At 39.6% G+C, this 8,303-nt stretch overlaps 1 non-coding gene across 1 annotated transcript; it reads right to left on the bottom strand.

Moving 5' to 3' along the window:
* Window positions 1-2,103: 2,103 nt before the first annotated feature.
* On the bottom strand, window positions 2,104-2,175 carry TRNAC-GCA (transfer RNA cysteine (anticodon GCA)). The gene has a single exon. It is a non-coding gene; the product is annotated as a tRNA-Cys (tRNA).
* Window positions 2,176-8,303: the final 6,128 nt, after the last annotated feature.

Genomic DNA, 8,303 nt, shown 5'->3' with positions numbered 1-8,303 from the left:
ATGCATTTGTCAAAATATATAAAACCATAATTCATAGATAATGAGCCTTAGGGTATGCACATTAAAAGACAAACCAGGATGTCAAGAGATAAAGGATGGAATGAAGACTGTGACAAAGGAATCTGTTACAAATGTGTGAAATAACTGCGCTAGGTGAGGATATGTGACTTAACTTTGGAAAATCCTATTTTGATTGGAAACTAAAAGAGCAGAAAGACAAAAGCTGAGGACATTCATTATCACTAAACCCACCCTACAGGAAATCCCAAGGGGAGTTTCTCAGGTTGAAAATAAAGGCCAAAACTCTAAGTAACTCAGAGCCATATGAAGACATAAAGACCTTTAGCAAAGTTAAACTAGTGAGCAAATGTATAAACTAGTATTTTTGAAATTTTTATTTCTAACTCTATTTTTTGTTAATATTTTCTACAAGATTTAAAATATAAAATTTGTGGCATCAATAATATAGGGGAAAGGTTGTTTAGAGCTGTTTTTTAAATCCAATTTAACTCACATTGGTTTCAATGCATGATAGATTGCTTTAACTATGGGATGCTTAGCTTTCATTCTTTGTTACAGCTGAGAAAAATTCCATTGTATATGTATATGTGTGTGTGTGTGTGTGTGTGTGTATGTATATATATATGTGTGTGTATATATATATATATATATATATATATATATATTGCATTCAATATGCCAGCAAATTTGGAAAACTCAGCAGTGGTCAGTTCAGTTCCGTTCAGTCACTCATTTGTGTCTGACTGTGCAACCCCATGAACTGCAGCATGCCAGGCCTCCCTCTCCATCACCAACTCCTGGAGCCTACCTAAACTCATGTCCATTGAATTGGTGATGCCATCCAACCATCTCATCCTCTGGTGTCCCCTTCTACTCCTGCCTTCAATCTTTCCCAGCATCAGAGTCTTTTCCAATGAGTCGGTTCTTCACATCAGGTGGCCAAAGTATTGGAGTTTCAGCTTCATCAATCTATGCAATAAACACCCAGGACTGATCTCCTTTAGGATGGACTGGCTGGATCTCCTTGCAGTCCAAGGGACTCTCAAGAGTCTTCTCCAACACCACAGTTCAAAAGCATCAATTCTTCAGCGCTCAGCTTACTTCACAGTCCAACTCTCACATCCATATATGACCACTGGAAAACCCATAGCCTTGACTAGATGGACCTTTGTTGACAAAGTAATGTCTCTGCTTTTGAATATGCTGTCTAGGTTGGTCATAACTTTCCTTCCAAGGAGTAAGCGTCTTTGAATTTCATGGCTGCAATCACCATCTGCAGTGATTTTGGAGCCCCCCAAAATAAAGTGAGCCATTGTTTCCACTGTTTCCCCATCTATTTGCCATGAAGTGATGGGACCAGATGCCATGATCTTAGCTTTCTGAATGTTGACCTTTAAGCCAACTTTTTCACTCTCCTCTTTCACTTTCATCAAGAGGCTCTTTAGTTCTTCTTCACTTTCTGCCATAAGGGTGGTGTCATCTGCATATCTGAGGTTATTGATATTTCTCCCAGCAATCTTGATTCCAGCTTGTGCTTCATCCAGCCCAGAATTTTTCATGATGTACTCTGCATATAAGTTAAATAAGCAGGTGACAATATACAGCCTTGACATACTCCTTTTCCTATTTGGAACCAGTCTGTTGTTCCATGTCCAGTTCTAACTATTGCTTCCTGAGATTGTACAGGAGACAGGAATTAAGACCATCCCCAAGAAAAAGAAATGCAAAAAAGCAAACTGGCTGTCTGAGGAGGCCTTACAAATAGCTGTGAAAAGAAGAGAAGTGAAAAGCAAGGCAGAAAAGGAAAGATATACCCATTTGAATGCAGAATTTCAGAGAATAGCAAGGAGAGATAAGAAAGCCTTCCTCAGTGATCAATGCAAAGAAATAGGGGAAAATAATGGAATGAGAAAGACTAGAGATCTCTTCAAGAAAATTAGAGATACAAAGTGAAAGTGAAGTTGCTCAGTCATGTCTGACTCTTTGTGACCCCGTGGACTGTAGCCCGCCAGGCTCCTCTGTCCATGGGATTCTCCAGGCAAGAATACTAGAGTGGGTTGCCATTTCCTTCTCCAGGGGATCTTCCCAACCCAGGGATCGAACCTGGGTCTCCTGCATTGCAGGCAGATGCTTTATCCTCTGAGCCACCAGGGAAAGGGAATATTTTTTGCAAAGATGGGCTCAACAAAGGACAGAAATGGTATGGACGTAAGAGAGGCAGAAAATATTAAGAAGAGGTGGCAAGAATACAAAGAAGAACGGTACAAAAAAGATCTTCACAACCCAGATAATCACAATGGTGTGATCACTCACACTCACCTAGAGCCGGACATCCTGGAATGTGAAGTCAAGTGGGTCTTCGGACGCATCACTATGAACAAAGCTAGTGGAGGTGATGGAATTCCAGTTGAGCTGTTTCAAATCCTGAAAGATGATGCTGTGAAAGTGCTGCACTCAATATGTCAGCAAATTTGGAAAACTCAGCAGTGGCCACAGGATTGGAAAAGGTCAGTTTTCATTCCAGTCCCAAAGAAAGGCAATGCCAAAGAATAATCAAACTACCGCACAATTGCACTCATCTCACATGCTAGCAAAGTAATGCTCAAAATTATCCAAGCCTGGCTTCAGCAATACGTGAACTGTGAACTTCCAGATGTTCAAGCTGGATATAGAAAAGGCAGAGGAACCAGAGATCAAATTGCAAACATCCACTGGATCATGGAAAAAGCAAGAGAGTTCCAGAAAAACATCTATTTCTGCTTTATTGACTATGGCAAAGCCTTTGACTGTGTGGATCACAATAAACTGTGGACAATTCTGAAAGAGATGGGAATACCAGACCAACTGGACATGCCTCTTGAGAAACCTGTATGCAGATCAGGAAGCAACAGTTAGGACTGGACATGGAACAACAGACTGGTTCCAAATAGGAAAAGGAGTACGTCAAGGCTGTATATTGTCACCCTGCTTATTTAACTTATATGTAGAGTACATCATGAGAAACGCTGGGCTGGAGGAAGCACAAGCTGGAATCAAGATTGCTGGGAGAAATATCAATAACCTCAGATATGCAGATGACACCACCCTTATGGCAGAAAATGAACCAAAGAGCCCCTTGATGAAAGTGAAAGAGAAGAGTGAAAAAGTTGGCTTAAGCTCAACACTTAGAAAACTAAGATCATGGCATCTGCTCCCATCACTTCATGGCAAATAGATAGGGAAACAGTGGAAACAGTGGCTGACTTTATTTTGGGGGGCTCTAAAATCACTGCAGATGGTGATTGCAGCCATGAAATTAAAAGATGCTTACTCCTTGGAAGGAAAGTTATGACCAACCTAGACAGCATATTCAAAAGCAGAGACATTGTCAACAAAGGTCCATCTAGTCAAGGCTATGGGTTTTCCAGTGGTCATGTATGGATGTGAGAGTTGGACTGTGAAGTAAGCTGAGCGCTGAAGAATTGATGCTTTTGAACTGTGGTGTTGGAGAAGACTCTTGAGAGTCCCTTGGACTGCAAGGAGATCCAGCCAGTCCATCCTGAAGGAGATCAGTCCTGGGTGTTCGTTGGAAGGAGTGATGTTGAAGTCGAAACTCCAATACTTTGGCCACCTGATGTGAAGATCTGACTCTTTGGAAAAGACCCTGTTGCTTGGAAAGATTGAGAGCAGGAAGAGAAGGGGATGACAGAGGATGAGATGGTTGGATGGCATCAATGGACATCAATGGACTCAATGGACATCGGTTTGGGTGGACTCTGGGAGTTGGTAATGAACAGGGAGGTCTGGCGTGCTGCGGTTCATGGGGTCGCAAAGTGTCAGACATGACTGAGTGATTGAACTGACTGACTGACCTGCATACAGGTTTCTCAAGAGGCAGGCCAGGTGGTCTGGTATTTCCATGTGGTCACAGGACTGTAAAAGGTCAGTTTCCATTCCAATCCCAAAGAAAGGCAATACCAAAAATGTTCAAATTGCCATACAGTTGTGCTCATTTCACATGCTAGCAAGTTCAGTTCAGTTCAGTCACCATGCTAGCAAGATTATGCTCAAAATCCTTCAAGCTAGGCTTTAGCAGTATATCGACCAAGAAATTCCAGATGTACAAGCTGCATTATAAAAAGGCAGAGGAACCAGAGATCAAATAGCCAATATCTGCTAGGTCATATAAAAAGCAAGGGAATTCCAGAAAAACATCTACTTCTGCTTCATTGCCTAGGCTAAGGTCTTTGACCATGTGGATAACAACAGACTGTGGAAAATTCTTAGAGATGGGAATACCAGACCACGTTACCTGTCTCCTGAGAAACCTGTATGCAGGACAAGAAGCAACAGTTAGAATCGGACATGGAACAACTGACTGGTTCAAAATTGGGAAAGGAATACGTCAGTGTTGTATATTGTCACACTGCCTATTTAACTTCTATGCAGAGCACATCATACAAAATGCCAGGTAGGATGAATCACAAGCTGGAATCAAGATTGCCAGGAGAAATATCAATAACCTCAGGTATGCAAATAATACCACTCTAATGGCAGAAAGCAAAGAGGAACTAAATCGCCTCTTGATAAAGGTGAAAGAGGCGAGTGATAAAGCAGGGTTAAAAGTCAACATTCAAAAAATGAAGATCATGGCATCTAGTCCCATCACTTCATGGCAGACAAAAGGGAAAAAGTGGAAACAGTGACCTATTTTATTTTCTTGGGCTCCAAAATCACTGCAGAGGGTGACTGCAGCCATGGAATTAAAAGACGCTTGCTCCTTGGAAGAAAAGCTATGACAAACATAGACAGTATATTAAAGAGCAGACACATCAATTTTCTGACAAAGATCTGTATAGTCAAAGCTATGGTTTATCCAGTAGTCATGTGCAGATGTGAGAGATGGACCATAAAGAAGGCTGAGTGACAAAGAATTGATGCTTTCAAACTGTGGTGCTGCAGAAGACTCTTGTGAGTCCCTTGGACTGCAAGGAGATCAAACCAGTCATTCATAAGGAAATCAGTCCTGAATATTCATTGGAAGGACTGGTGCTGAAGCTCCAGGACTTTGGCCACCTGATGGGAAGAACTGACTCATTGGAAAAGACCCTGATGTTGGGAAAGATTGAAGGCTGGAGGATGAGGGGACAACAGAGGATGAGATGGTTGTATTGCATCATCGACTCCATGGACATGAGTTTGAGTAAACTCCAGGAGATGGTGAAGGACAGGGAAGCTTAGTGTGCTGAAGTTCATGGGATTGCAAAGAGTTGGACACGATTTAGCAACTGAACAACAATAACAATATATACATATGTTACACATTCTTTATTCATCCATCTATTGATTGACACTTGGGTTGCTTCCATACTCTGGCTATTGTAAGTAACGCTGCCATGAACACTGGTGTACTTGTATTTTTCTTAATTTGTGCTTTTGTTTTCTTGAGGTAAATACCCAGAAGTGAAATCCCTGGATCTATGGCTGTTCTATTTTCTATGTTTTGAGGAACTCCCATACTGTTTTCCAACGTGGGTGCAACAATTTACAATCCTATGAATAGTGCACAAAGGGTACTCTTTTCTCCATACTCTGATAATTATTTTTTATTTATTGTGTTTTTGATAGTAGCCAATCTGACAGTTGTGCAGTGATATTTCATTGTGGTTTTGCTGTACATTTCCCTGATGATTAGTCATGTTGAGCATTTTTTCTTATGACTCTTTGCCATCTGTATGTCTTCTTTGGAAAAATGTCTGTCAAGGGCCTCTGCTCATTTTTAACATTAAGTGTTTGTTGTTGTTGTTGTTGTTGTTGTTTTTTTGGTTGAGTTGAATGAGTTCCTTGTATAATCTGGATATTAGCCCTTTATGAGATATATCATTTGCAACTATCTTCTCCCATTCAATAGACTGCTGTTTCATTTTGTTGATTGTCTTCTTCACTGTACAAAAGAGTTTTAGTTTGATGTAGTCCCATTTATTTAGGTTTGCTTTTGTTGCCTTTGCCTGAGGAGACAGATAAAAAAAATATTGCTAAGATTAATGTTAAAAATGTACTGTCTATATTTCTTGCAGATTTATTGTTTTAAGTCTTACGTTTACATCTTCTATCCATTTTGAATTTATTTTGTGTAATGTGAGAAAGTAGTCCACTTTGATTCTTTTTAATATAGCTGCCAAGTTCTCCCAATACCATTTACTGAATATAATTGTATCATATATACATATATCTGTATATATGTATTATATATTCTTGCATTTTGCATTGTATATTAATTGACCATTTAAGCTTGAGTTTATTGCTGGCCTCTCTATTCTATTCCATTGATTTATGTGTCTGTTTTTGTCCCAGTACCATACTGTTTTGATTACTGTAGCTTTGCAGTATAAAGTCAGAGGTCATAACACTTCCAGCTTTGTTCTTCCTTAAGATTTCTTTGGCTCCCATACCTTCATTTTGAAATACAATTTTCCAATAAAAGGAACTAGGGTTCTTTGGAGAATTGGTGAATTCTAGGACTAGGGAAAGGAAAATACCACATAAGTCTGAAGTATCTTGTAGTACCAGAAAATAAGGCAATACTGAAAAGATACCATGAAGGGGACATTTCAAAGGGCCACAGGAGCCAAACTCAAATAATTCCTGATGGACAAAGCTGTGAGAATTTTGAGCAACAAAGTAAATGAAGTAATATTGGATTAAAACTCAAAGTATAAAATAAATTTATGTGAGTTCATACACATATAAATGTAAGAATAAATTAATGTATAAAAGATACAGATATTCCTTATGGATGATTCCAAATAATATGTGTAGATACTCTCCCTTCCTGAAGGACAAGCTTCAGTGGGGCCTACACTTAGTGAGCTACTTCCAAAGAATAGAGAATGGAAAGGCAAAAAAAGAAATTTTACTTTGGATAAAAATGGCAAATATTAGGTTAACAAAGTGATCAAAGTTAAGTAGTGATATTAGTGATACATGATATTATGTTATTGTTGTTGTTCAGTCACTAAGTTGTGTCTGATTCTTTGTGAACTAATGGACTGTAGCATTTCAGGCTCCCCTGTCCTTCACTATCCCCTGGAGTTTGCTCGAATTCATCTCCATTAAGTCTGTGATGCTATCTAATATCTCATTCTCTTCCACCCCTTCTCCTTTTGCCTTCAATCTTTCCCAGCATCAGGGTCTTTTCCAATGAGTCAGTTCTTCACATTATGTGGCCAAAGTACTGGAGCTACAGCATCAGTCCTTCCAATGAATATTCAGGGTTGATTTTCTTTAAGATTGACTGGTTTGATCTCCTTGCAGTCCAAGGGACTCTCAATAGTATTCTCCAGCACCACAATTTGAAAGCATCACTTCTTCAACACTCAGCCTTCTTTATGGTCCAAATGTCACATCCATATATGACTACTAGAAAAACCATAGTTTTGACTAGATGGAACTTTGTCAGCAAACTGATGTCTCTTCTCTTTAATACAATGTCTAGGTTTGTCATAGCTTTCCTTCTAAGGAACAAGTGTCTTAATTCCATTGCTGCAGTCACCATCCACAGTGATTTTGGAGCCCAGAAAATAAAATCAGTCACTGCTTCCATTTTTCCCCCTTCTGTTTGCCATGAAGTGATGGGACCAGATGCCATGATCTTCATTTTCTGAATGTTGAGCTTTAAGCCAGCTTTTTCACTCTCCTCTTTCACCCTCAACAAGAGGCTCTTTAGTTCCTCTTCACTTTCTGCTGTTAAAGTGGTATCATCTGCATACCTGAGGTAGATGGCATTTCTCCCGGCAATCTTGATTCCAGCTTGTGATTCATCCAGCCCAGCGTTTCACATGATGTATTCTGCACAGAAGTTAAATACGGATGGTGACAATTTAGAGCCTTGTCCTACTCCTTTCCAAATTTTGAACCAGTCAGTTGTTCCATGTTCAGTTCTAACTGTTGCTTCTTAACCAGCATACAGGTTTCTCAGGAGATAGGTAAGGTGGTCTGGCATTCTCATCACTTTAAGAACTTTCCAGTTTGTTGTGATCCACATGGTCAAAGGCTTTAGTGTAGTCAATGACACAGTGTATGAATAGTGTAGTCAACAGCATAGTCACTGAAACAGTCAATGAATAGTGTAATCAATGGAAAAGAAGTAGATGTTTTTCTGGAACTCCTTTGCTTCTCCATGATCCAATGAGTGTTAGTAATTTGATCTCTGGTTCTGCCTTTTAAAAATCTAGCTTGTACATCTGGAAGTTCTTGGTTCATGTACTGATGAAGCCAAGCTTGAAGCCTTTTTTTTTTTTTTT

This window comes from Budorcas taxicolor, chromosome X, assembly GCF_023091745.1.
Source record: "Budorcas taxicolor isolate Tak-1 chromosome X, Takin1.1, whole genome shotgun sequence".
Taxonomy (NCBI): domain Eukaryota; kingdom Metazoa; phylum Chordata; class Mammalia; order Artiodactyla; family Bovidae; genus Budorcas; species Budorcas taxicolor.
The sequence above is the reverse complement of the archived record's forward strand: the minus strand, read 5'-3'. Positions and strand labels throughout refer to the sequence as shown.